Source organism: Symphalangus syndactylus, chromosome 1 (genome assembly GCF_028878055.3).
Source record: "Symphalangus syndactylus isolate Jambi chromosome 1, NHGRI_mSymSyn1-v2.1_pri, whole genome shotgun sequence".
NCBI classification, from domain to species: Eukaryota; Metazoa; Chordata; class Mammalia; order Primates; family Hylobatidae; genus Symphalangus; species Symphalangus syndactylus.
Genome location: NC_072423.2, coordinates 25,111,522 through 25,137,222, shown reverse-complemented (window position 1 = coordinate 25,137,222; position 25,701 = coordinate 25,111,522). Strand labels below are relative to the sequence as shown.

Here is a 25,701-nt window from a genome sequence, read left to right as displayed (position 1 = left end):
GATCAAGAAAGAAGAGTCCGCTAAGTATGGGAATGTAGATTTCCGTTCACTTCCCTAAGTCTGTTTTTCACCTGTATAATTAATAACGACCAATAATTCTAAGGCATTTACTATGTGGCAGGCCCCATTCTGTTTTAAATGTTTCAACCCATTTTATCCTCACGACAACCCAGTGAAGTATGTACTAACATGTTTGTCTTTATCATAACCCATTTTATAGCAAAGTGAGGAACAGAGTTTAAATCATTTGGCCAAGGTCACCCACCTAGAAAGCAGAGGAATCATGATTCCCACCTTGATAGCCTTGCTTCAGGGCCTATGTGCTTAACCATTATGCTGTACTGAAACGGTAGAGAACTAACTACAAACGTGGTCTCCAACTTTTGTCTGAGACTACCAAGAAGTCAGAGCCTTTGTTCTTTTCATTTCCTATCCTTCATAAAGCAAGACAACTTTAATAAGACCGCAAAGATGAAATACTAAAATAAGATTGCATGATTGGATGTTGCAGCAGTATCAGATGACAATAAAATTTCTAAATGTTTTCTATTTCTGTGCTTCTCTTATCACAAACTGATAAACAGTTCACAGCACTAGCTGGCTGATCACATTGTATGTAGTGCTAAACTGCATGATCTCTAAAATCCCCTCCAGCTCTGTGGTTCTGAAGAACAAATTTTGAAAAGCTGGCCAGGTTTCCCTCTTCTCTACAAAAACTAAATTCCAAAGGAGTTAAAATTAAGCCTAAATAAAGCTTCTAAAACAATGCCAGATTTATGTTAGACATCTTCCATTCACCTACAAGCATTTGCTGAGCACATACTTTGTTTCTGGTGTTGTCATGGGTGTTAAAGATAGAAAGATAAAGATATAGCCCCCTCCACAAACTTACACTCTAGATGGGAGGATAAAAATACATCAAATGCTGTAAGATTGGCACAAGCTGATGACATTTAAAGCTAAAAAAGCAAAAAGAAGAGACATTCTTTCCTCCCTCCCTTGAGTCCCTTTCAAGGAATAAAAGGAATGATTCCTGTGTTTCCCACGTAATCCTTTTTACCTGCTGAGTGTAGGGTGGGGAGGTGTCAGGGTGGTATAAAAATGGAATCTGCAATCAAGTAAGAGATTTCTCGTGCTCTGTTCTTACCCAAGCTACAGTACCTCTGACCTACTGTCACCTTAATATTACTACCAAAGAAGTGTAGGCAGCCCCAGATGTCTCATGTGTGCTCCATAATGAATATTTTTTGACACCCCTGGGACATCATGGGCCATTTTTCTCCTCCTTTGATCTGGTTCATTGTGGTGATGGCTCCTGCAGTGCATGTGCATAAGTGGTAGCACAGCCACAGATGGCTGCTGGGGTCTCCTGTGCCTGATAATGAGGGTCTTGCTATTGGGTCAAGAGCTCCATTTCCCATCACTGTAGAAGATCCCCATCAACACTGACACCTTACATCCCAATATCTCAGCACTCTTAGCTTCCACTGGTTCTTCCATTGTGCCTGCCTCATTTCCTTTGTATAGAACTCAAGTATCAGTTCACAGTGGTTGGGAAGACACAGATGGACTCTGCATAGAATCACCACATCTCTCAGACACTAGCCCATAGTTCCTGAAACAGACTTTTTCCTCTGAAATGTGCATTTCACCTCTTCGTCTGAGATAACATTATCCAAATTCCCTTAGTTCTTTCCAATAAAACAGACCCATAAGGGACCCACCCACCAGCCCTCCAGCCATTCCTGATACAGGTTTATGCTAGAACACCTATTCAAGAATATGCCAAGGCTCAACCGTATGCCCCCTCTTCTTTTATTTTTAATGAGTACCACTTGTCTATGCCACAGTAGTTCCCAGCTTCAGTTAGCCTCCACAGCACCACACCCTGTGACATATCTTAGGGAACACACCAGTGGAGAGCGTTATGTAGGAATTTCTAGGTGGTGAGGGGGGTTTTATCGAATTTCTGAGAGGTGTGGGAGTATGCAAAAAATCACAAGTTTTTGACTCTCTTGCTACAGTCATGGTTCTTTTTCATTGCAAACAAGGAGAAATTTTAGGAAAATCATAATGTGCTGGATTTTTAAAATGCTAATCCACATGTCTTTAGACTTTTGTTTCTTAATTGTCCTCATCCCAGACACAGACCATTGTACTGAGTGTTGATTCTGTGACTACATTTGGGAATTTTGCAAGATATCTCCTACTTCTTAGAGTTGCATTTCCTCTCACAGTTGTTCCAATTTGACTAAAAGTTGGCTTTAGAATGAGATTGTTTGTGTGTGTTTTCTGACCTTTCAGTTGTTTATAACCCCCAAAATAATCACAATTATTACGTATGTTGTTCAAGTACAGAGCAAGCCAACTCAACTTCTCCCATGACTCCAGCTCCAAAGAGAAATCGTGTTTTTCTACTGTAGCCACAACTTAATTTTTTTTTAGCTTTTGTCAAATTTGGCTTATCTTCTCCAAACCACCTGGAGGAAATCCAGAACACTCTATCCACCTCTTTACCCATCTCTTCTCCCCAGCACACCTGGACAGCCTCGTCTCCCGGATTCTCTCCACATGAAAGAGTTAAATCACCTCGGCAATTCTCTCCAATTCCCAGTAAGATGCCTATCAAATCAAGAGCATAGAGATGCTTTGAGGAGTTCATCTGAGAAGTCATCCCTTCCCAGATAAAAAGTGATGGTTTACAATTATTGTTTCTTCACTGGAATAATACTCTTCCCACTCAGATTTTAACAAACTATGTTCCTTTGTAGTGGGTACTCTGAAAAGAGGACTGTAAGCATCCTGACACTTCAGCTCCTATATATTGTGTCACATATACATGCAACTTCAAGGGAGCTATAACTTCAGAGGCAACCCACAGGGGTCATCCTGACAGCACAGGACTCTATGGAGCTCAGCAACCAGAGTAGAATATCCACTCCTGGCTTTTTTTTTTTTTTTTTTAAATTGCCCCCTTACTCCTAGGCATCTTTTTTATTTTATTGTTTTTAGAAAAACAAAATGCCTGACTTTTGCAGTTTGGTCTTGGTCATGCTTACCAGCATAAATCTCACAGTATCTGGATTACACAGTATCTAGATTATAAACTCTCTGAGAATAAGAATATATCCCTCTACTTTTTTTGTTCAAACAGTGATGGGTCTACATAGGGTCCTCAGTAACTACCAGTCAGTTGATTTCAGAGGTAAGCCATGAAAGGAGAAGACCACAGAGGTAAAGTACTATTCTCATCACATCATATTAGGATACATGTTGATAGTATCAACATGGCATCACTGTTGATGTTAACCTTGCTCACCTTGCTGATACAGTGTTGTCAGGTTTCTCCACTATAAAATTACTCTTTTTCCATACTGTACTCTTTGGAAGGAAGTTACTCTGAAGCCCACATTTAAGGACTTGGAAGCTATGCTCCACATCTTTGAAAGCAAAGTATCTACACACATTATTTGGAATTATTCTGCAATGAGATTTGTCCCCTCTCTCCCATTTAATTAATAAGTTTTTTCAGTATGCACTAATGGATATTCATTGTAATCTTTGGGTTATAATCCAATACTATATCATTTATTTTATTGTTCAAATTGTTCCAGCTTTGGCCCTTGGGAGCTCTTCCAGATTGGCTCTCGTGACCCTTTGACGTGCCATCATTTGTTTTTCAAGCACTTTCTTACTTTCTGGCAGTATAAGACCCTCTGGGTCCATCTTGGGTGTTTCCTGCCCCAATACTAGAATCAGCCATCTCTTCAAGGAGCCCTGGTTTCTTTTCCTGAAGAATGGTATTGGAAACCAAGATCTAGGCCCTAGGTGTGCTTGTATCTACAAGGGTTTTGTCACTTCTAGGATCTGTCAAGCGACAGAGATAGGAAATATATGTATGTATGTGAACTTGTAGACCTACGTATCTACAATTCTCTGTTTCTATCCATCTGTATCTGTGTTAAGCTAAATATGAGTTCATACTCATATCTCGGACTCATCCAGCACCACATAGTTCTTTCTAGCATCCCATGTTGCCTTCCTGCAACCTCCCCTTCAACAGTGAGAAATCTCTCTGTAACTCCTACGTAACCATAAGAAAAACATCAGACAAACCCAAATTGAAGGACATCCTACAAAATATCATAACTGCCAAGGTCATCAAAGACAATGAAAGTCTGAGAAACGAAAGAAATATGACTAAATGTAGCCTGGATGAGATCCTGGGACAGACAAACGATGTTAGGGAAACACTAAGGAAACCCAAATAAAGTATGGACGTTAGTTAATAATGATGTATCAATATTGATTCATTAACTAATTTAATTAAGTCCATTAAAGTATGGACTAGTTAATAATAACGTATTGATATTTGTTCATTAGTTCTAATGTACCATAGTCATGTAAGAGGAAACTAAGAATAGGTTATATGAGAACTCTGTAACATCCTTGCAACTTTTCTGTAAATCTAAAATGATTCTAAAATGAAAAGTGCATATCTTAAAGAAAAAAAGACCTAGAAAGTGCCTACCATATATAGTTCAATAAATGATAGCCCTATTATTTTTTACAATAATTTCTGCCATCTTGAAAAGTGAAAAGAAACATTCCTGTTGCTTTAATTTGAATTTCTTTGATGATTAGCGAGGCTGAGCTTCTATAAAAGTTTGGTGTTGCTTTTTGTATCTACATCCTTTATCTGGTTTTTGTAGCTTCTTGATTCTTCTGAATTGTCTAGCTACGTGAGTAATCAAACTTCCCAGTTTCTCAGGGACAGTCCTGATTCCTGTCTGCTGTACCAGCTGATGATTAACATGAACGCTTTGTATTTAGAAAGATAAATTATAGGCAGGACATGGTGACTCACACCTGTAATCCCAGCACTTTGGGAGGTCGAGGAGGGCAGATCACCTGAGGTAATGAGGTCCAGAGTTCGAGACCAGCCTGGCCAACATGGTGAAATTCCATCCCTACTAAAAATACAAAAACATTAGCTGGGCATGATGGCAGGCACCTGTAATCCCAGCTACTCGTGAGACTGAGGCAGAAGAATCACTTCTGGGAAACAGAGGTTGCAGTGAGCTGAGACCATGCCACTGCACTCCAGCCTGGGTGACAAGAACAAAACTCTATCTCAAAAACAAACAAACAAAAAAAAAACAGAAAGATAAATTATATGGTCACCCTACTGTGCCACGGCACTGCCCTGACCAGCATGCTTTTTGTCTGTTTCCCCACAAATATTTCCCAGCACCCTAGCTGCTGCTTCTTACTCCATCCCCATCCACAACTGGTGCCCAGACCCTGGCAGTTAAACGGGGTACTTTTTTTGGTAGATAATAGTCTTCTGCCAAAAAACTCAAAACATTTTGCTAAATAACCAGTCTTTGGAGGAGATACAACCTTCTATATAAATTACTATCCAGTTCAGTACTGCAATACTAAACCTTCCATAGTTGAAAGTACTCTAAACGTATAGAGGTCCCTTTCCCAAACCCTTGTGTTTTGAAGGACATTTTCCTCTGCTCCTGTCCACCTTGCTGAACTGCATTCAATGCCACCCCCAAGAGAAGGGGTGATGGCACAGAGCTGTGCACACACAGTCTTACAGCCATCTGAGGAAGACATCCCTCCTCTAACCTTCCTCCTGTTCTTCCCCTCCCTTCCCTTTTCCTTCCTTCCTTTCCCTTCTTACTTTCTTTTTACTTTCCCTTCTTCCTTTCTTCCCTCACCTCTTCCTACTGCTTTGGCAAGGGAAAGTTGTTTGTGGTTCAATTTATTTTTCCCCTTTATTTATTATGCAAATAATACATGTTAATTGAAGAAAATCAGAAAACACAGATAAGCAAAAAGAAAAAACATACACCACATACAGATAGCAATTAACATTTTAATGTATCTTTCCCTGTCCTGTTAGGAGCAGTGTAACTATGTGGAGAGCACTGTTAGACTTAAGATCTTCTCGACTTGGCTATGTGACCTTGAATGAGTTACCTCTCTAGGCCTCAGTTTTCACATCTGTAAAATGGGGATAAACCATGTGTTTTTTTTATTATTATAATAAAATATCACATTATTATATCAAGATCAAACAAGGTAATATATATATATCACCGATCACCGTGCCAAACACAGAATAGGTGCAGAATAAATGGCAAGTGTTACTAATATATGTCTAGTCAAACATCCCAGTAATGGGCACCTTGTGTTTTGTTCAACAAAATATAGAACTGTTTGTGATTAAATCTAGATCTGTATTATTTTTGGTGTTTATTTCTTTGTATTGCCTCTTTTATTTTGAAATATAATGAAGACAAATATATGTTAAAACATAATTAATAAACATCACGTATTGCCACTACTTTAGACACACTCTGGGAATTATCATTTCCCTAGGATTTTTAAATTTCAGTCTCACACGTGAAAATTTGTGGGGCCACTTCAAAGTAGAAACATGAGGCCAATGATACCCTTGGATGCCCTTGCTTTCATAAACACCAGCTCTTCACCCATATGTACATTCTGGGTCACGGCTTGATCTTGAGGACTAATGAGCTCCAAGGAACAATCTAAGCTGAATATAGTATTGATCACCAAAATATGAATAGAAGGTGTTTTCTGAATTTTACTTGGGCACTTGCCTCTCCTGGTGTTTGCTGCTATATTTGGGAAAATGTTGTTTGCTGTTGTCACTGTTTGTGTTGTTCAAGAGCAGGATGTTGGCTTGTATTGGCTTTCCTAACTGAGAAATAAGAACCCAAGAAACAGTATAGAAAATGTCACATCTGTTTGCTCTTAGAAAACAGAACCTTAGAAACAAATTCAGGGGTAGAATCAATACAACACAGAGAAGGTATTGAGTTCATGGGTGTTTGACCAGATTTTCCCTGAAGAAAGGTCTGGGACGGCTGATATTTGGGGACTACATATGTATATGTACTCTTTTAGGCCCCCAAATCTGAGCAGTAACAGCTCTTTATACTGTGACATATGATACAGGACATAAGCAGCCTGTGTGTTTCTAGATGTATTTTCACATAGCATTCTATATGAAAAGAAAACCACGATGTGTGTAAAATCAGTGAAAGGAGGCTTCACGACATAAATCTTGTCAGTTAATTGGCCCATTTCATCTATTAGAAGAAGTCCACAATAGGGCCAGCTAGCATAGCCCCCGGCATTACAGGCAATGATAGATACCTGTTGAACTGATTTGAAGGTAAATTGTTAGATATGGTATGGAATTCTGTATTTAGTGTACAGGTTATGTGGTGACAAACCACATTTTATGTCTTCAGAGTATCCTTCGGAATTCAGCACAATTATTAAATGCTAACTAAGTGCCAGACACCGTAATAAGTATTTTGCATGGTAACCTCACTTTATCACCTCAGGCCCTGTAAGGGAGCTATTATAATTACCTAATTCTTACAGATAGGGAAACTGAGGCCTCAAGAGGCCTCATAGCTGACAGGAGGCAGAGTGAGGTAGACACCCACTTCTCCCCACTGCAAAATTTGTCCTGGGAGGTCTGGTGGTCCATGAGGTCTGTGGGCTGCTCACTGTGCCTGCACCCCAAGCTCCCTGAGCCAGAACTTTCTTCCTAAGTCTTAATTTGTCATGAAGTTTTCCTCCTACAGCTTATTAATTATTGAGGTAAGGCTGATGAGAAGTATTAATATAATACAAATTAAAATCATGATGCAGGAGGACATTTTGACCCATAAAGTGAATGTTAATTGAATTTATTTCTAATTTTTATACATCTTCACAGTTCCTTTAGAATATTTTCTCTTAGGTGTCTAAGATAAGGACTGAGACAGAAATCACATAGTTCCTAGAGTTCTTGTGTTTACGCTTTTATTATGATAGTGTCTGGGGACAGAAGTAAAAGTCAAAATAATAATATACAGAAAACAATGACAAAGTATTTTCCCCCATATTACAGACATCTTTTTATGTACATTCTCATTAAATCTTCACAATTCTTATACATAAGACTTACTGTCCTTTTTCTACAGATCAGAAATTGATCTGTAGAAAATTTCAGGGGAAAAAGAGTTATTCAGGTCACCCAGCTGGGTTCACACCCTGGCTCCATCATTTACTATCTCCGTGATCTTGAGCAAGGCTGACATTCTGCCCATTACAAAATACTGCCTCTAGTGGTACCACTATATACTACACACAGGACCAATCCCAGGCAAAATCGTGATGTAGGCAGGATGCTGTCAATACCTAGCATATCCCATACTCTGCCCTTTTTCCTCCTTTCAATGTGCCCTCCTCTCTTAGGTTCTCAGGACTCTCAGACTGCCCAGGATCTCCATGGCACAGAGAAAAATCCTTCTGTCCTTCCCAGGACAGTTTGCATCATAAAGAGAACCTAATACAGGCCAGGCGTAATGCTAGATGCAGGTAGATAAATGGAAATAAGAAGTTGACCTTTATAAAGAACACACAATACATCCAGGAAATGCAGGAGGGATGCCATTATCCCAGAAAGAGGAAATATCAGAAGAAGCAGATTCATAGGCAGACATAGGACAAGTAAATTCAAAGTTTTTAAAAGTATATATATATAACAGCTTTAAATTATATATTTAATGTATTATATTAAATTATAACAAATATAAAATATATATATAAAAGCTTTGTTGAGATAGAATTCAAACACTATATAATTCACCCATTTAAAGTGCAAATTCAATGGTTTTTAATATATTCACAAAGTTGTGTAACAATCACCACAATTAATTTTGGGACATTTTCAATACCCCAAAAAGAAACACAGCACACATTAACCATCACTCCCCCATTTCTGCACACTCCCCACCACAGCCCTAAGAAACTACTAATCTATTTTCAGCATCTGTCAAATTGCCTATTCTGGGCATTTCATATAAATGAAATGATATATAGTATGTGGTCACTGCAATTCTTTTACTTAACATAATGTTTTCAAGGTTCATCTGTGTTGTAGCACATTTTAGGACTTCATTTCTTTTCATTTCTGAATAATATTCAATTATGTGGCTATACCACATTTTATGTATCCAATCATCAGTTGACAAATATTTGGGTTGTTTCCACCTTTTGGCTATTATGAATAGCACTGCCATAAACATTCACGTACAAGATTTTGTATAGACTTATGTTTTCAGTTCTCTTACATAAATACCTAGGAGTGAAACTGCTGGGTAACTGTATGTGTAACCTTCTGAGAAACCACCATACTGTTTTTCAAAGCAGCATTTTACATTCCCATCAGCAGTGCATGAGGGTTCCAACTTCTCCACATCCTCACCAACACTTGTTATTATCTGTCTTTTTATTCTAGCTATCCTAGTGGATGCAAAGTGCTGTCTCATTGTGGTGTTCATTTCCTGATGACTAATGAAGTTCAGTTTTAGATACCTGGATTTGACATGCCTGTGAAACATCTAGGAAGCTTCTGGAAATTCAGCTTTAAGTATACAGCAAGTCTAAACTAGGGACAGAGCCTGTGTTTACATTTGAGAGTCATCAGCGTAATAATATCAAATAAAGTATTTCTATTTATGGGATTTTTAGGCACTGTGGCATTAGGTAGAAACTATTTGGGACACGAGATTCTCCCAAGAACCTCAGATTGTACCATGTAGGTACCTACCAGCTCCATTCACATTCAAGACTAGCCTTGGCTAAGCAAATCAGGCTTTTCCTGTTCTGCGTTGAGTCTGGAGACTTTCTGAGGACTGGAGAGGCAATATAATTAGTAGTTAAAAGTACAGCCTGAGACAATAAATAGCTGTGTGAATTAGGGACAAAGAATTTCACTTAACCTCCCTAGCCTCAGTTTCCTTTGCATGTAAATGAAGAATAAAAAATGTGTTCCTATATCATAAAGTTAACATAAGGAATAAAAAAGAAGTAGAACTATTCCTGGAACATAGTAGGCACTCAATGAATAATGGTTGAATGAATGTACTTAGCACAGTGTCCTGCACTTGGTAATTGTTCAACAGTCACAGTTAATATTCAAAACACTCAAGCAGTAAATAATAATGTGTAGCAAGAGCAAACATTCCATTGCCACCATCAGCCTTTGACCAGAACAAAACATAAATGGCAGATGTCTTTATATGTTCTGCCCGCTTGCCAGGTAGCTCCCTGGGGGCCTGTCAGACAAGAAGGGTTCATGTCCACAGTCTCTCAGCTCTTTGAGCCAAGCAAATGTAATTTGTGAGCTGCCATGTTCATCATCCTCTTCCAACAGGCCATTTATGGCCCTTACAATTTCACTCTTGATGAGAATGCATAAAATATTATTGGCCCTGTGTGCTTACTGTATAATATATGGAACTTACAATAGACTGTTAAATATTGTTAAATGAAGGGCTGAACAGGCACCCTAAAAAGCTTTCATGTTGAAAGGATTTGTTAACCCCACTGGTGCCATAAGAAGTAACTTCAACATTTCCCTGTTTCCTCCTTGCACAAAAGTCATTGGCAAATGGTTCAAAGAGGTTATGCAGAAATGAAGTTCTGGGTTAACTTAAGTATCCTGGAGACAGGAGCCTTGGTTCAAATATTGGCTCTGGCATTCACAATACCTTGAGCAAGTTACTTTACTTCTCTGGAGAACAGCTCATGTATAAAATGAGAGGTTGACCATTACAGTGACTAGGTTCATTTCTAGCCCTCAAATTCTATGATTCCACAAAACTATTTGGTGTAGATTTTATTTCTTCTACTCTTTCCCCATGTGAATTTTCTATTCATTCTGTCCATACTATGTTTTCACGTTGGGTTAAATGACTAATACAGGCAATCTCAAAGTGGAATTGCCTAAATTACTTTCATTTAACAATTTATTAAATTGCTCCAACCAAAAACAGAGGATTTGAGCAGTAGAGCAAAATCCTGTGGATGACCAAGAATAAATCTTTTGAGGCTAGAAAGTGAGATCAATGGTATCTAAACAGGTGCATTTCAGCTTGGCTGGCTGGTTTCCAACTCTCCTACATTCAAACTTACTGTGTCTCAGTTTCCACCTATGGCTAGTCCACCTATTTCCTACTCTGCATTAGCTCTCTATTCTTTGTTGCTTTTCTGCCCATTTCTTTTGTTTTCTTTCCCCTTGACTCCTCTGACAATGAGTGTTTCTAAGAAACATAACAAATTTATTCTCTGGCATCATGTGTGCTTGGGTATGTGGGTGGTGACAGGAAAAAAGAGAGGAGTTAATTCAGGGATGTAGAGGAGGTGGAGAAGGGATCCTGGAGAGGGCATAACTCTCTCCCAAGCACCTGTGCTCCTGCCAGAGGTGCTCTGACACTTTTGATACAGGAAGACAGACAGGCAGAGGTTACCTTTAAAGAATAAATCCACAGGATACACTGATCCAAAATATTTACAGTACTTACATTTAAAAAAAAATGTTATTAATGATGAAAATCAAAACCACAATGAGATATCTCACACCAGTCAGAATGGCTACTATTAAAAAGTCAAAAAACAACAGATGCTGGTGAGGCTATGGAGAAAAGGGAACGCTTATACATCGTTAGTGGGAATGTTAATTAATTCAGTCACTGTGGAAAGGAGCTTGGAGATACCTCAGAGAACTTAAAACAGAACTACCATTCAACCCAGCAATCCCATTACTGGATATATATTCAAAAGAAAATAAATCATTCTATCAAAAAGACACATGCACTTAGTTGTATGTTCATCACAGCACCATTCGCAATACCAAAGACATGGAATCAACCCAGGTACCCATCAATGGTGGATTGGATAAAGAAAATGTGGTACATATATGCCATGGAATACTACCCAGCCATAAATATGAATGAAAGCATGTTATTTGCAGCAATATGGATGCAGCTGGAGGCCATTATCCAAGTGAATTAATGCAGGCACAGAAAATCAAATACTGCATGTTCTCACAAGTTGGGGCAAAACATTGGGTGGTCATGAACATAAAGATGGGAACAATAGAAAGTGTGAACTACAAGAGTGGGGAAGCAAGGCAGGGGAGCAAGGGTTGAAAAACTAACTATTGAGTACTATGCTTACTACCTGGATGACAAGATCAGTTGTACCCCAAACCTCAGCATCACGCAATATATCCATGTAACAAACCCATGCATGTATACCCTAATCTAAAATTTGAAATTATTTTTAAATGTTATTTCAAATCAGTTCTTTTGATAAATGGTTGACACTGAGACACTAGTATATATTCATTTTTAACAGTGAAAAAATGGTTTTCTGACTGTCACACTTTCCAAATAATAAATGGACACTGTTCAAGGAAAGACCTGTCAATGAAAGAAGCAATACTGAGAATCAACCACAACAAGCAATGTCTAGCTTCTGAAACTCTCAGATAAAGAAGATTCCAACATACCATATATAATAGGTGTTAGAGCACTTTTCTGTGTAGCATGTTATGTACAAGGTAAAGTCCTACATTTCTATAATAATATTAATTTAGTCTCCGATTTACCTGTTTCAATTCCATTTTCAATTGAGACTAAAAACCATTTTATAATTAGAGTGCATATTAGCCTACAGTAGCATATATGACTTTTTCTGGCTCCACAATTTTTTAGAGTAGAAGAAATATACCTATTTTTATTATACTGCAAACCCAAGGAAACCTCACTAAATGTGGGGTAGATAAAATTATAAAACCAAGAGAAAAAGCACCACACAACCCCCATATGTGGAGAACATCAAGAAAAACTGGAGTCAGATAGGTGAGTTGACTAAGGAAAATGAAAACATTTTTGGCCTATTCCTATTTCAAAGAATTTATGTTTCAGGAAAACAATACACCACATTCATACTAGCATATTAATTGTTACAGGTCTTTGATGGATTATTTTGGCTTTTTCTATGGCAAACTCTTACTGCATTAATGAGTTCCATCAAGTATTTCAGAAAGCAGTTTCCCCATTTTGCCTTCTGAAGAGTTCTTCCTGTAGCCAGTCATTGTTACTAATTCCTTGTATCTTTCCTTAATACAATTACACCTCACTCCTTTGCCTATGACTTTGCAGAGCCTTGAGTAGTGTAGATAAAGTATGCATAGTCACACTGGCTTTTGGCTTAGCCATGTGACTTTCCTTTCCCAATAGGATTAAGTAGACATGACACAAGCAAAGACTTTATATTTGCTTGCATAATTTAACTTGACTCTGGTGTTTCTCCTATCATGAGAGACATGGGCAACAGTCCTGGACCCTACCCACAGCCTGAAGTAGAGGTATCACAGCTAACCTCAACACTATCAGAGAAATAAAAAAGGAAAAGAAATAGTAAAAACTACTACTATTTAGGAGTTGTTTGTTTCACAGCTTTATTGCAGCCATAGCTGACTAATACACTCCTTCTGTGTCAGTTATCTATTGCCACAATAATGGTACGTAACAAAGCAACAGACTTATGGCTTAAAACAACACCCACTTATAATCACAAGACTAAAATCAACTTGACAGTTCTGGCCTCAGCTGGGTTCAGTGAAACTCACTCATGAACATGTAGTCAGCTTCAAGCCAGCCAGGAACAGTTTCTGGTCTTGGCTGGGCGTCTCAACGTCTGGGAGCTTGCCTGGGGCAAATGGGCTTATTTGGCTCTGCCCCACATGGTCTCTCCCCCTTCAACAGGCCAGGCTTGTTCTCATGGTGTGAGTTCTGAGATTGGGAAGAGGGAACATGGGATGGGGGAAGGGCACAGGTCTCTTGAGGTCTAAGCTTGGAACTTCTGCAGACCAAATCAGGTCACAAGGCCAACCCAAATTCAAAGAGTCAAGGGAGCAGACTCTCTGCCTCTTGACGGATGGAGCTGCAGTCACATTGCAGAGTATGTGGATACAGGAAAGGGTAAGAAATTGCAGGTACTTTTGCAATCGATCTAACAAGTCTCAAAGCACACGGAGAAATAGCAACCTAAGAAGCCCAAACAGAATATAGTGAACATTTACAGTAAATGACTGTTATTAATAGTTCTTGATCTAAGATCTTCCTACCTTCAAAAACTGATTGATCATGGGATCAGGTATAAGCTCCCTATGATATAATAGCCCTCTAAGGTGCCATCCTCTCACCTTTGCATAACTCACATTTCTTAAAATTCACCTCCTTAATTTCCCAGGTGGAAAAATGCATGATGATTTTGTATACAGTTGTGTTTGGGTTTACGACTCCAATCTACTCAGTGGTGGTATTCTAATTATTATAATTTTCTAAATCCTTTTCATAATTTTACTTTTTAAATTCCCTCCCTATATTCATCCCGTAAAGTACTAAGTGAAGCATATTTATGTCTCATGTGTGTTAAACATTCTGATGAATCAATTTTACTGAACTTCAGAAAGCACCAAATTAAGGGTCTGGAGCTTATCCAGATACTGTCTGTTCTTTTTATTAGGTGAACCAAATAAGCAAGAAATATAGACTTTACACACAGAAAGTTTCCAATAAACTACATTGAAGATAGTAAGACAAAGAAAAAAAAATGAATAGTTTTGTGCCTGTAAAATAGTCACGTGGATAGGGGCCCCATACCTTTGCAAAGGCAGGTTAAGTATTTGATGGTACTCAGCTTTGGTCATTCCTTTATTGTGTGTCCCTTTCAACATTTTTTTTTTTTTTTTTTTTTTTTTTTTTTTTTGAGACGGAGTCTCGCTCTGTTGCCCAGGCTGGAGTGCAATGGCGCAATCTCGGCTCACTGCAAGCTCCGCCTCCCGGGTTCACGCCATTCTCCTGCCTCAGCCTCTCCGAGTAGCTGGGACTACAGGCACCCGCCACCACGCCCGGCTAATTTTTTGTATTTTTAGTAGAGACGGGGTTTCACCGTGGTCTCGATCTCCTGACCTCATGATCCGCCCGCCTCGGCCTCCCAAAGTGCTGGGATTACAAGCGTGAGCCACTGCGCCCGGCCTCAACATTTTTATATTGTTTATCCTATAGAGTATTTTCTATTTAGTAAAAGTACTTTATTTTTTATTTGTACAATGTGTGTCTAGAAGTATATGATCTAGATTAATTATAATGTAGTTTTTAAGGCTTTCCTGTACACAATTCCACATTCTCTGCCAAGCCATCTCCCTGTGTTACGAAACTTACAAACTATATTCCTTTTGTGTTCTCTACCCACATGTCTTGCTTCAAATCCTGAATCAGTTGGCTTTAGATTGAGGAAAAGACGACCCCAGTACCTGATTCTCCTCCGGTCTCTCTCAGTTCAGGACCCACAAAATCTTATAGTATTTTATAGCAAGTAAATAAGTAAAACAAGGAAAATGCAAAACAAAACCCAAATGGACATGGTGGCTCATGCCTTCAATCTTAGCACTTTGGGAGGTCAAGGCAGGAAGATTGCAGGAGGCCAGGAGTTCAAGACCAGCCTGGGCAACATGGCAAGACTCTCTCTCTATGTAAAATGCCAGGCGCGGTGGCTCACGCCTGTAATCCCAGCACTTTGGGAGGCCGAGGCGGGCGGATCACGAGGTCAGGAGATCGAGACCACGGTGAAACCCCGTCTCTACTAAAAATACAAAAAATTAGCCGGGCGAGGTGGCAGGCGCCTGTAGTCCCAGCTACGCGGGAGGCTGAGGCAGGAGAATGGCGGAACCCCGGGGGGCGGAGCCTGCAGTGAGCCGAGATCGCGCCACTGCACTCCAGCCTGGGTGAAAGAGCGAGACTCCGTCTCCAAAAAAAAAAAAAAGCTGAAAATTGGCCAGGCATGGTGGCATGCGCCTGTAGTCCCAGCTATTTGGGAGGCTGAGGTGGGAGGATCTCTTGAACCTAGGAGCTCAAGGCTGCATTGAACTACAATCGCACCACTGTACTCCAGCCTGCACAACAGAGTGAGACCCTGTCTTAAAAAAAAAAAAAAAAAAAAAAAAAGAAGGAAATGCTGGTCATGAGGACTTCCAGGCAGGGCATCTGTCTTAGAACATCACAGTAGTTTTCCAGAACTTTACCTAAGTCTGGCCAAATGAGAGCTGCCCAAAATCAAGTCTGCTGCATCATAACAAGTACTCACTTATAATTTTCAGTTTCAATTAGTATACTTCATACGGCACAAAAGAATACAATTAAGACTTCAAACCAATGGGAAAATGGCATCAAAAAGACTCTAACTAAAACTGCAGACTATTATGTGCTTTCACAGAAGTCAGATCAAACACCATTTTGTAAAATTTGTAAGGATTAGAGGGAGCAGTGAAAGGAGAATCTTTGTAACAAGAAGATCATTGAACCATTAGAAACCAAAAGGCACTTTCTAAAGCAATACTTTGATTTGACCTGCTCTCTTGGGAAGGTTAGCAGTAATTCATCTCTGAGCAGTTAGCAATGGTACACAGATCTGGCCTTCTGAGGCCCTCACTGATTTGCCCTCAGATTTAAAGATCTAATTCCCTGGGATCCTGAAAAAAAAAAAAAAAAAAAAAAAAACAGTGCTTGTGCTTGCCAGATTGGAACTACTTACTAGTGATTTTGCTGTGAGTGAAACAGCATATGCATATTCATCTTTCCCAGTCTCATCACTGAGCAGCTTCCACGCGGTTAAGTTGTGAGTACTTTTCTGATGGAAAGGATGGGAGAGAAGACTTCATGAATGGGTGAAAGAATAAAGGAAGGAAGAAAAGGGACATTCTTAATCACACTCCTACCAGGTTTTTCCTCCCAGGGCTGAGCAACAATTATGCTTGTTCAGTGAGCCCACTGATCCTTAGGGGTTTTGAAATCAAATGCTTCTAAGAGCCAGAAAACAGCATAAATGAACAAATTGGGCCAAACATGTCCCTTGGGTTCTTTAAAGGTACAGGCCCCATATAAAAGGGATAATCACTTCTCAGTTCCATCTTTCTTTCGCTATGTAGGAATATGGAATCTCTACATATCCACTGTTGGAGGGACATAAAGACGTGATGAAGAGCTACTGAAAATGTGGAGTTTTATTTAAAATATTTACATTTTCAAATGTTGACAATGGTATGCAGGCCAAAGAACACATGACTGCAAGCTGGATGCAGCCACATGGATCCCAGATGTACAGTCTATGCTCCAGAGCCGTGCTACTCAAAGTGTGGCCCTCAGACCAGCACCTGTCCACAAACTATTTGTTCCCAGTCTGCAACAAGACAGGGAGCCCACAAAAGAATGCAAATCAGCTGCATGACTAAGCACACCCTGTCGTTCAGATGACATTTTTTTCCATAGTGAGATTTTCTTTTATAGAGGATGCAGGGCACTAATTTACATTCTGGCATAAGCTCGTTATCCCATTGTGGGTTGCGATTTGGACAGCCTTGCTCTCTAGAGAAACTTTCAGGACCCCTCTCCCCATGGTGCTCTATTAGGAATTTGAATGGCCCAACAGACCATGTTGGGGACAGAAAGGGAAAAGGAGAGAGTACAACACCAGTAAGAATCTGGGAAATTGCAGATGGCCCTAGATAGCCAGGGTATAGGTAGTCCACCACTGGGAATCTCCAGTGACTCCCAGTGCACAGTGTCAGCAGGAAGTCAGCTGTCTGGACCCGTTACTCTTTCCCCTGAATATACCCAATACCTGGACTCTCTCAGGCCCTTTAGAGTTTGGGGCTTATAGCTAGTCAAGGTATATTGCATGTCTTGTACATTCTTAAATAAATACTTGTGTATTTATTTATTTATGGTCCATCTCTCTGTCACTGCCGCCTCATTCCCCATTCTCCACCATAGATTTCAACCTCCAAAAGGGTAGGGTATCTAGACTAGTATCTAATACATCGTAGATACTCAATAAATGTCAGATGAATGGGCGATGTTATATCAAAGGTATGGGTATATAAGACAGGTGTATACATGATTAGACACATAAAACAATTTTTTAAAAATGTTTCCAGATGCTGACATATATCTTTCTTGGGAACTGTTGAGTATATCTTGTTTTTATGTCCAGACCAAAAGGCTATTAAATATGGTATGGGATATGCTTGAAGGCTAATACCCTTGTAAAAACAGACTGAAGTTGGCAGCTATGGGAAAAGTTGGTAAATAGAGGTTCTCAGGCATTGAGATAGTCAATTACTTGCTGGTAGTCTTTTAAAGGAAAATAGATTAATCTGACTGAGGAAGTTCAAGAGAGATTCAACCCAAAGGTGGAGGGCTGCCGGAGAGGTGCAAGTCCTGTGCAAGGCTACATGGGTGGCAAATGTTAGAGGACACAGCAAACTACAGTCATGAGCTGTCTGTTGAATGAGGAAGAGCTTTAAACCTTCCTCTTCTTTACTAAAATTCCTCAAAATAATCCTGCTTATTAATCATATTACTTTCCTGCCAGTCTCTAGACCTCCCTTGTTCTCCATAATTTCAAATTCATTATGTTGGAGTTTTGTGGCCTTTTCTAATATTTAGAAACTCATTACTTTTTTAATCTCCTTAGCCTATTTCCTCCCATTCCCAGTACTAGTGAAAGAAAGGGGTTGCTCTAAATGCTATTCTAAGTCTTTATTCTGCTGTCATCATTCAAAAGTTTCTTCTTTGAAAATTTATATCATTTATTAATACCATCCTTTCTGAAACTTCATTACTATCTGCTACTAATGCCTACCACCTTCTTATAATTCCTTCAAAGGTTTTAAAGCTTGGCTATGAATTTTCTCATCTGCCCTATTCCTGCCAGCAGCCATAATAAGTTTAGAGTTAAAATAGTAATTATTATATTTATAATTATATCTACTATTTATTTAGTGCCTACCATGTGCTGGTCACTATATGGGTCTTACAGGCACTGTTTCTAATCTATAACAACCCTGCAAGGTAGGTTTCATCCTCCTAAAAAATGCACAAATCAGAGAAGTTCTATAACCTGCTCTAAGCCACAGAGTTGTTAGCAATGGAACCAGAAAGAAAACACAAACCTAACTGATGCTAAATCCTAACCTCTAAGTTTCCCTAATAATAAAAAGAATAGCCACCTTTTTTTTTTAACTGGCAGCCATTAGCTTTATATTAATTACTTCCAAATGTCACAACAATCCCACAAGGTCCCATTATTCTCATTTTAAAGATAGGAAAAATGAAGCTCAGAAATGTTAAGTAACCTATTCCAAGTCACATAAGTGGTCAAAGATTTGAACTCAGATTATTCAAAGTCCAACATTCTTGCTCTTTGGACAACCACACTGACAGATACAGAAATGTCTGTTTAGTACATTGCTAAAACCCTATTCCAATTTTCTATTGCTACAAACAAACCACTCAGACTTAATGGCTGAAGACAACCATAATCATTTATCTTTCTCACAAATCTCCATTGTGGACAGGGCTTGGGAGGGAGGACTCCTCTGTGCTCTGCATGGCCTCAGCTGGGGCTGGTCAACCCAAGATTTGAGGGTCTGCTTTCCAGATGGTTCACCTCCAGGACTGCTAAGCTAGTGCTGGATTTGCCCAGGAGCTTAGCCTAGGCTGAGGGTCCCAGGCTTAAGTGCCCCTCTATATAGATCTCTCCATGTAGCCTGGGCTTCCTCAAAGAATAGCAGCTGGGTTCCAATGGCAAGCATCCCAAGAGAGAGACAGACAGAAGCCATATCACCTCTTGGGGCCTAGTCTCAGAACACACACAGCATCATATGCATTGCATTTTATTTGTTAGAAACATACGACTAAGGCTAGCCATACCTAAGGAGAAGGAAATTATACTATACTTCATGAGGGAAAAATAACAAAGAATTTACAGACATGTTGTAAAACTACACACACACTGTTTCACACTTTCTCACCCAATTCACCTCCATTCTGCTCAACTATTCATAAAAATAACACACCTCAACTGCATCAGCATCACTGAAGAAACCATCAAACACAAGATTTTCACTCTGGAGCTCTCCTTCTTTAACTGTTTCCTGCTCTCACCTCTCTCACTACCTTACTTGCTTCTGAACATGACCTTCTCCATCAAGAACTTGAATCATTTTCTCCATATCCTTCAAGTCTGTCATCTCTCAGTTTGGGTTCCATGGTCAGGAATTTCACGGCTGCCCTTTCCAGTACCTTGTAAGTTTTTACACCCTCTTCATTATCTACTCTCTTTTTCATCACCTTGTAATCTTTCTTTTCCACAATTTCCCTCAGTTTACTCAAATTACTCAGATTAGGAGGTATTCCTAATCCCCCTAATTACCAAGTACCTTCTAATCCCCCTATTTACCTTTTCTCATTTCTCATTCTTTTTGTTTCTGTATCATTTGATATAGTTGCTTACTCTGTCCTTCTTTAAAGTTTTCTCTTTTTGATATCCTTGGATAGGTTTGTCTTTGTCTCAATTCATTTCCATTTAACAGAGTAGTCCAAACCAAGCTGTCAGGAAGGCTCATCCTAAAGGCAGAACTAGGTGTAAACACATGAGGATTGGTAGCACAGCAAAGCAAGTTGCCACATGTGGAAACCAAGTAATTGTGTTATATCCATGAGAGGCATGAGATTTAGATGAGAAATCTTGCAATATCCAACATTTTCAAATCTGCACGAAGTATCTGCCCCAACCACTGGGATTGTGATTCAAGGGAAAGAGTTTTCTCTTAGGAAAAATGCAAAGTAGTTCTATATTTTTCTTGGGCCACAGAACTTTTAAAGTAGCTAATGAAAGTTCTACACCTTCCCCTTGAGGGAAAAATTTATACTGAGAGAGAAACATGAATGTTTGAATATGGGGACCTAGTGAGTTCAGTTAGGACATAATAGATGTATTGATGTTGAGATGCCTGTGGGAATCCAAAGTGGAGTTTACTAGGAGATAGTTGGACATACAGCTATGTTGCTCAGGAGAGAAATTTAAACTGAACTCACAATACTGGAGGCATTAGACAGGATAGCTAAAGCCACTGCTTGGAGTTCATAACCCCCCTAAAACATAAGTACAGTTGTGGGGGGAAGATATGGACACTTAACATGTGTGGTAAGGGTGGACCCTTGAAACATCAAGAGATCTAAAAGAAAATACAACGCACAAAGAGATTGGTGAGGAGCAGTCAGGCAGTTGGGAGGACAACCTGGATTGTGTGGTTTCCTAGATGTTAGAGAATTTCAAGAGGAAAGGGAATTGTAACATTCAATAAACATTTATTAATTGCCTTTGTATTAAAGCTTAAGGATGCAGCAATGAAAAAGGTGAGCAAAGTCTATGATTTATGCGGTAAGCAGACATTTATTCATCATAAATTTGAAGAGCTAAGCCAACAATTCTCCTTGGGGAGAGTTTAAATTTAATTTCACATCATGACTTTAGTCACTGTCCTCTGCTCCCCTGGATGGCCAGTCTGAATCCGTGTTGCCGACTCTCACACATACATGAGGTTACTCCTTCACTCCCAGCCTCCTCTTTTCAGTAACATTCTACCACCCCAGCTAATGGTTGCTCCTGCCACTGCAACAGATGTCCTGGGCAGCCAATTTCCACCCACACAAGAGCTGCTCTCAGCAGTCCTCTGGTACTCTATACCAAACAAGGACTCAATGCTGGTTTTGAACTCAGGCGCCAGCACTTAACTAGCTATATAAACCTGAGCAACCCTCACTATGAACTTCAGTTTTCTCATCGGTAAAATGAAGGTAAAGCTACCAAATACTGACATTGCAGGGCACTGAATCAGATAACATGTCTAACGCAGAGAACACAATGCTTGGCCCAGTGCTCATTAAATATCAAAAAGGAAAAGAATAGACATGTTCAGGACAGTTCAACTCCTCTCGATTTTGAGGGGGAGCTATAGAAAGCCCAGCCCTCACCCAATTACAGCATGTATGGGAATAATAGGATTCCATGTATTTCAGAATACTTGTAAGTGCTTTCCCCATCTATCAGATACATTAGAGAGGTCAAGTAATTTAAGTCTGAACAGAGTCTGGGGACTGGGCACAAACATCTTGAGTTTCAAAGCCATTTCAATTGATGAGAAAAGGCAAAAGCCAGGTCTCACCAGGTGATATAGAAAGTGATGAATAAGAGGTGAGGAAGTGAAAATTATGTAAACTGCCCTTTCAGGAAGTGCGACTGTGGCAGGAGGAAGTTAAACTAGTTATTATTTAATTAATAATTAGCTCATGCTCTTCTACAGTCACCTGAGCCTCCCTGAATTGAGCTGAATTCGTCTTATTGGCCTTATTTGAACAAAACTCCTTTGTTTTCATGAAGACATGGGACATATTAAGGTTGTTTTAAATATTCCATCCTAATCATCACCTTTCTATCCTGCCAATTTGATGACATTTCCGTATTAAGAGAAGTGACTAAATCTCTCTCTGGAGGCACTTAAGAAATGGATAGACTGTTGAAAGGATTAGACTTTGGTTTAAACAAGGTGACCTCTGAAGTTCCTTTCTCAACAGCAGAAGTCAATACTCTTCAGGTTCCTCTACATAAAATCAATTCTAAGTGGCCATAGCAATCTCTTGACTGAGAAAGGAAAGCATGTATTCCTATGCTACCTTCCCTTGCTGATGATATCAGATGTACACCCGACTCCAGGTACTTACAGAAGCTACTGATGGCTTTCAACCTCATTGCCCCATTTATACTTTGCTTTCAGTGCCAAAAAAGTTAAGAGGACCATATTCACATAGCACTTTTCTCATTAAAGTCAAACACGAGCCCAAACCCTCCACCTTTACCACTCAAACCTGTAACGACCTCATTTAATTCCAGCACAGAACAATGTCTTTCACTTAAAATTAATGTCTTGTCCACATAAAATTGAAATACAGAATGCAGCCTTCCTGATAAGTAGAAAGCATAAAGGTGACTTTTAAGGAGATAAATTTATGCTGTCAGGGAAGGAATAAAAACCTTTTGCTATTCACCTGTGACTTGAATACTCTAAGCAATGAGTTCTTCCCTTATTTGTAGCTAAATATGATCTGTCACTCAGCCTTATCTTGCTGTCATGTGTTAAATTAAAATATATCATTTATATATATATTGTCTCTGATTCTCACATGGTTAATGGCTCCTCATTAACAGACCAGGCAGCATGTTGGCATCCGATAGCCATGTACACAGAATAATATATTGTCCAAGCGAATAGGTGGTAGGGAACATGGCACTTTAAATAATTTAAAATAGCATAATTGTATGGCTTCCATTTACAGAGAATATCAAGTAAGGCAGTACAAATTGTTTTAAGTTAATGGAATCATAAAGAATTAGGATGATCCAACAGAGATTTCTGGAAATAAAATTATACAATATTATTTGTGTTGCTTATTAAGACAGCCCAGATTTTAAAATAGAAAAAAAATATATATATACACACACACACACACACATACATATGCACACTGGATAATTGAACAGGGAGGGGGTATTTTATTTAATAAATGAAAATCAAGAGTCTTGCATTCAATCTTTTATTATTTAGATACTGGATATGACATGGGATAAATTATATTGGCTATTCTCTAGAAATAAAGAAAACTTAGGCTATGTTTTTATTCTATTACTTTCAGTGTAGATGCAACTTGTATTTGTTGAATACTTACTAGGTGTCAGTATTTTAGTAAATGCAATCCCCACAACAAATCTTTGAGGCATATTTTAGTAGCAGCAGCAGCAGCATCCTATTCTGTATGTAATAAGAATAGCCAAAACCTATTCAATACCAGGGACATTATTTTACTCCATTTAATACAATAACCCTATTAAATAGGTACCACTATTACCATTATCCCCATTTCCCATAGGGAAACTAAACAGCAGAACATTTAAATAACTGGTTCAAAGTCATCAGTGAGAGAGTAAATAGCACGGACGAGAACACAGTCTACCTCCCTCTCAGATAAGGAAAATAAGGCTCAGAGTAGGTAATTATCCCAATCAAGGTCACACAACCAGAGGAAAATGAAGATGAAAGGCAAACCCCTTAAAAAAAAAAAAAAAAAGAAACTTTTTACTTTTTACCATGAGAATTTTCAAAGAGATACCCAACTAAAGGGAATGATAATGATATTAAAACCCCAAAAACTTAGTTTCAAGTCTAAAGCTCCTTTTCTAGAACATTCTTCAACTATGAGATAGAAGTATTTATCACAGCAATTTTTACTAAAAAGAACTTTTTTTATTATAGAGGTAATGCATGTTCACTATAAGCCATTCATTCAAAATAGAAAGGTTTGCCTCTTTAACAACTTGTACATATCTTTCCAGATTTTCTCTACACATATATGTGCATGTATAGAGATATAATTTTTTACAAAATGAGATCATACTATACATACTCTTAAAGCCTAATGGTTTTGCTTTTAAGTGCACCATGGCCATATTTCCATTACTATAAACATTGATCTCCAGGTTTATTTTTAATGTTCACTTTGTATTCCATTATATCAATGAACCATCATTTACTTAGCCAATCCTGTGTTGGTGAACACTTACGTTTTTTGACTTTTTTGTTATAATAAAAACATTGTGGTAAGCCTCTTCCTTATACATCTTTATACACTTGTGAAATTAATTCTTAGAACTTGCTGGCCCATAATACACTCTCATTAATGTGTTGAATTAATGGATAAAATATGGCTTGGTCAAAGAATTGGTAAAGTTTATATTTTGATATATATTGCTAAATTGCCTTTCAGAAAGACAACTAATCAATTTTCTGTTATTTACATCTCTTTTTTTTTAACTTTATGATTTAAATTTAATTTCAGGAAGTTTAAAATCTTTTACATTGTGGTTCTGCCTCAGGGACAGTGGTATGTTGGAGTAAAATCACAACAGCTTATGAAAGCCAACTGTCAAATTTTCAGAAATTTTCAACTACTTGTAAAATGCAGCCATTATTTTAAAATTATGGAAAATTATTAAATTATATAAAAAACAAAGGTAATAAATACTCAAAGTATAGTGGTTCCTACTTATTTGCTATTATCTATGCTCTTGAAGTCAGTTATGACTATCACATCTGGATAGTGGGAATACCTGGCAGTGGTGTACTGCCCTGCATCTCTTCCTAATTCCACACTCAGTGACTATGTCGATAGCTTAATATTGGTCATGGTGGAAGTATTTATACTATGGAAATCAGCAAGTGCTAGAAATCAGGGCCTGATTTAGTGCTGAAGCTGAAAGAGTTTTTAATGTAATTAATAATTTATACAAGGGTGAGAAATAGTTTAACAATAAGCCACATATCAGATTTAATGGCAATAAATTTATTGGGAAAAGAGCAGACTGGAATAAGCTCCATTTGTAAAATTATGGCTGAATGTTGACTACAGAGTCAAAGAAAAAAAAAAAACCAAGAGAAGCATTCTTGGAGAATTAGTTGACTGAAAAGTTTACATACTTTTTCAGAGAGCTAATAGTTAAACGTCTAATAGCACACTACTGCTTAGGGATGCTTTGAGAAGCTTTCCCTTTATAAGAACTGAAATACCACATGCACTGAATTCTAAGTTCCTATTTGTGGTCAGCTATTTCTGAAATTTGTGTTCTGTTCCATTGATCTTTCTGTCTGTTGTGGTCTTAGTACCATAATGATTCAATCATTATAGCTTTAAAATACATTTAGTATCTGGAAGGACAAATACTACTCACTAATTTCCACAGTGCTGGTTATTCCAGATGAACTAAAAAACAAAAAACAAAAAACACCCCCTCCCAACAGTCCTCCAGTGATATCTCCTCCTTCCATTCAGTTCTTATATTGTTAAACTCTTA

General features: G+C 38.6%; 1 protein-coding gene across 3 annotated transcripts in view; it reads left to right on the top strand.

Moving 5' to 3' along the window:
• CDH20 (cadherin 20) overlaps positions 1-25,701 on the top strand; it is a 221,863-nt gene that overhangs the window by 96,579 nt on the left and 99,583 nt on the right. The gene's annotated exons all lie outside the window — the stretch shown is intronic.